Below are 5,394 nucleotides of genomic sequence, written 5' to 3' on the forward strand. Positions count from 1 at the left end.
GTTGCCATTGTTGACACCACTGATGTTCTCCAAAATAAAAAATAAATAAATAAAGGGGGCAAATCTAAATAATTAGAAAGCAAGAGATGTTGAGGTGAGAGAAAGAAAGATTAAAAAAGAGAGATAAAAGAGAACATGGCAAAAAAAGGATACATGAAGATAAATTAGTAATGATATATTGAAGAGTGTCTAAAGAATGAACAAATGAATTACTAACTAATAGTAACCTATTAAATAATAATAATAACAACAATACTAATAAATTGCAATGGTAGCAGTAATGGCAACAGTGGTGTTATGGCAAAGGGGGAAAAGAAAAAAAAAGATTAATAAATAAACACCTATGGTAATTTAAATGGTGAAGAATGTAGGCTGGTTGAGATCATTCAAAGAGTTACACACCAATACATAAAAATAAAGAACAAGTAGAAATAATAAAGAAAAAGAAATGCTGCCAATATTATTATGATGATAATAGAAAAAATTTTTTTGAAAGTGTTTCCTTATATATATTTGCATTTTTGTTTTTTCAATTAGTATTATTGTTATTATTTACTCATATTGATACATTCTTGTGCCGCTGCACAAAAATATTGAAATAAAGTTTAAATAAAATATTAATGTTAGATGAAAAACTCAAAATGAGAACTGAAATAAAAGGTTAACTTGAAGTACTACAATTACTAAAGCTAAATATGAAAGAAAAAATAAATTAGTATTGCAATTTTACAGTTTTACAGTATTAAAAAATTTAAAGAAAAATGCTATAAAAATAATTCATAATTTATATAATTATGTAATAATTGTGCAACTGTACAAACAAATTGTGCACAAGATACACACGTTTTCCCTATTTTTGGCCCTTGAACAGTGTGAAAACGAACACTATGGAAAAGTGAACAAAAAGAGTAGGAATCAGAGTTGATCCTCTACCTGTTTTCTGAGGATCTGAGCTCCTAAACACCTATGGTAATTTAAATGGTGAAGAATGTAGGCTGGTTGAGATCATTCAAAGAGTTACACACCAATACATAAAAATAAAGAACAAGTAGAAATAATAAAGAAAAAGAAATGCTGCCAATATTATTATGATGATAATAGAAAAAATTTTTTTGAAAGTGTTTCCTTATATATATTTGCATTTTTGTTTTTTCAATTAGTATTATTGTTATTATTTACTCATATTGATACATTCTTGTGCCGCTGCACAAAAATATTGAAATAAAGTTTAAATAAAATATTAATGTTAGATGAAAAACTCAAAATGAGAACTGAAATAAAAGGTTAACTTGAAGTACTACAATTACTAAAGCTAAATATGAAAGAAAAAATAAATTAGTATTGCAATTTTACAGTTTTACAGTATTAAAAAATTTAAAGAAAAATGCTATAAAAATAATTCATAATTTATATAATTATGTAATAATTGTGCAACTGTACAAACAAATTGTGCACAAGATACACACGTTTTCCCTATTTTTGGCCCTTGAACAGTGTGAAAACGAACACTATGGAAAAGTGAACAAAAAGAGTAGGAATCAGAGTTGATCCTCTACCTGTTTTCTGAGGATCTGAGCTCCTGTGAATCTCTGCTTGAGGAGACGCTCGACTGATCAGATTCCCTGGAAGAAAAAGCAGCTTCACTGAATGTACAGCACACTGATTGTGACTCTTAGAAGTGGTTTTCATAATCCAGGCAAGGTTCTTAACACTTGTCCATTACTTTTAAAGGGGTCATATGATGCTTTTTTAAAGATCATTATTTTGTGTATTTGGTGTAAGCAAATATATACACACACGTAATGGACTTACTAACATTAGTCCACTCGTACTTCAAAAGGGGCATGTTGTCTCAAGAGTTCCCTTTCATGGGAACTTCGAACTGCGTCCTCTAGGGGTCTGTCTGTTTTTTCAATGTATGCTTCAGACACGGGTCACGACGAGGCGTTCCCCATAGCGACCCCTAGAGGACGCAGTGTCTCGTTCCCTACTCAGGGAACCATGGTTACATAAGTAACCTGAGACGTTATATATGGTTGGTCTATAAAGGTGAAAATTTTCAGTAGGCCTATCTATAAGGTTTGTGTACATACAGAAATTTAAATAGGCTACATAAATAAACCCACCCTGAATTGTTTTATTTTCGTAGTTTGTACACTCGACTAGACAGCTGAACTTTGTTACTTATTTGAATCAGTTTTATCGTCGTAACTTACAAGTGTTTGTCTTCTTTCCACAAAAATTCACTTTGCCAAAGCAAATAGGCACTGAAGACGTGTCAGTGTTAGTTACGGAAGATAATTTACAGATATGTACTAGCCTACACCAAACTAGTCAGATGTTTGACTAAAAAACGCAATTTTAGATAAGCTACAATGTATAAAACGCACAACACCGGTTCTTCTGCATCTGATTGGATGAGCAACTGAGACCGCACACCGCAGCGCGCCGTTGCTATGTTGCTTAGCAACCGTAAAAATCCCACTTAGCTCAAATCCATTTTTCAACGGCTCTGGCGAAAACTATTTATTCCGTATATTATTGTTATTGAATTTTTTTATCATAAAAAATTGTTCAAATGGTGCCTAAGAACACCCGTTAGCTGTAAAAAATCTGTGGATAAGCGAGAAGCTCGTCGTTTATTAAACAACAATTAACCTACAATTCTACATCGTATGATCTCTGTTTACATCAGTCAAAGGTTATCAATCATACAATGTCGTTATGTCCGGTTCACAGTGATAAGATTGGGAAACATTTGGTATTTAAAGTTAGTCAGTTCATTTACTATGTAAAATCATATGATAATGACTGAAGTGTCTTGAAAATTCTGCAGACTAACCTTTCACACATATTACACACAATTTTTTTTAATTTTTTTTTGTGCATGCCAGGCCAGTCACATATTACACACATCTATCAGCTGTTGCGGATTTGAATGATGAGCAAGTACTCACCACAAATGCCGGAAGGTTAATCATTGCGAATTTCACACCCCAGAATAATTAAATGTCAAACTTCGCCATTTTCTCAAGTTAAGCATCTGTCGAGTGTTTCCTTCATAAATGAGCTCGTTTGTTCACTTTTGCAGTCAGCTGTCTTAAAGGAACAGTTCACCTTAAAATTAAAATAATGCGATTGTTTCCTCATTATTCATATAGTCAAGCTAAAAAAAAAAAGCTAAAAAAAAAAGACTTGGGCGCTATATTCTAAATAATATATATTATATATACTATATTCAGTCTTCTGAAGCCACACAACATTGCGTGGAACAGATATTACATTTTTAATTTTAATTCTATTCTAACACAATAACACTACAAATATTTTCAGTAATTAAGATAAAATGAAATAAAATATAAATATGAGATGAAAAAAAATCGTTAAAAACTAAAAACGAATCTTAGAAATGTTGCCTAACTGAAATTAATAAGATTAAGAAGTACTAAAATTACTACTAAAATTACATAAAGCTTTATATAAATATTTAAAAGTAATAAAAATGTCAGAATCACATTTAGTAAAACAAAATTACTAAACATAGCCTATACTAAAATGAAAAAAATATGCAAATAAACCCTAATTAAAAATATTAATAGATAATATATATAAATAATACTAAAATAAAACTCATTACAAATTTGACTATAAATATTGCAGAATCTTAAATGTATCATTTTATTTTACACCTTCAAAATCTTACAATTTTTAGGTTTAAAGAGGACAAAATCACAGCTTTTCAGTACAGCCTAAGGCATTTAAACTTAAATTCATATATTATTATCATTATTAACATGCATATTTAATAATTATTATGAATCCAACGTTTAGTAAATGTAATCAGGATCAGATCAGTAATATTTGTGCTGCCAATCTGACACCAGATGACCTGTTTAAACAACCAGAGTCATGATAACAGCAGCTTTTGAGAACAAATCACCTGTTTTCCGCTCGTTCACTCGTGTGAGGATGACTGTAGAGATCTAGTTTGTCCACTAGATGTCAGCAGATGACTGTCTGTTTACAGTGATGGATCTGAAGGGAACATTTCAATGTCTTTCCACAGTGAGGCAATGATCCGTGTAGACATCCTGATAAAACAGACTCTGAATACACAATACAGACTGTACTAAAAGGAACAAAATGAGAAGTATATTTAAAAAATCTTGGTAAATGTATAACCCATCCTCTGTAAGGGTCGACTGCAGCCTGAGATATGTGGATTATGTGGTCATTTATCTGAGATAAAGATCAAGATCTGGTTAATAATTCATAGATTATAGGTTAAATGACATGCAATAGACCCACTGAACCAAATGGCTAAATTTAGCAGCTCATCTGGTGCGCGTAACCACACCTTCTCTCCTCTTTTCTCGGGTTTGTACAGCACAGTACATCGTGTCCCAGTGCTCTTCGAATCAGTGATCTGACAAGAGAAAAATGTTCAGACTGTGCAGGGTGTACGTTACATTATGTGCCTTTATAGAGGAGACACTTCACTTGTTAAATCAGGTTATCATCTTGGAAACCACCAATTACATTTATGACCTCTGTTGCATAAGCATCATAGCCATATTTATGATCCTGTCGTATATGGGTCATATACACTTTGCTGTCCTAGCAGTGAAAACCGTATAGTTTAAAAAAGTATAGTAAATACGATGGAAAATTGAGGGGAAACAAGATATTTATGGCATTTTATGCATATAAATAATGTATTATTATTTACATTTTTGTGTTACAGCATAGTTTATTGTATTATTATTATACAAGTACAATGTCCCCTACCACTTGTACTTCACTGTTTTCTCCAGAGCTGCTTTAAAGATGAATTACACTCATTCCTTAATTGATGGACTTTACATTGAACTGAACTGAATCAACAATCAACTGAATAACTACTGTTGACTTTTGTCTTTTTAAAAACTGCTCTACAGTATAAATACATTTTGTTTGCATCACTATTATTTTCCTGTTGGTCTGTGTAAAGCTGATTTCAAACCATCTAGATCTATCTATATCTATCTATCTATCCTCCTGTCTCTCTGTCTATATATATATATATATATATATATATATATATATACAGTATATCAGGGGGCGTAGATTACGCGGGGGCCAGGCCACTTTCCTTGAGAGTTTAGCTCCAATTGCACCTGAACCAGCTAATCATTGTCTTCAAGACTACTAGAAGGCTACAGGCAGGTGAGTTCTAAGGCATGAAACTCCAGGGCTGAAAATGAGTCCCACTCCGGCCCTGGTCTGTGCATGATCTGATGTTTTATTCGGACCCAGATTTAGGCGAGATGAACATCGCGGAGCACTAAACACTCATGCAGTGTATGTTTCATTCATACTCGAAGCCGGAGGGCGCTCTCGCGCAGAAAGTCGTAC

The sequence above is a fragment of the Sinocyclocheilus rhinocerous genome, unplaced genomic scaffold (assembly GCF_001515625.1).
Source record: "Sinocyclocheilus rhinocerous isolate Xijiao unplaced genomic scaffold, SAMN03320098_v1.1 scaffold235, whole genome shotgun sequence".
Lineage (NCBI taxonomy): Eukaryota > Metazoa > Chordata > Actinopteri > Cypriniformes > Cyprinidae > Sinocyclocheilus > Sinocyclocheilus rhinocerous.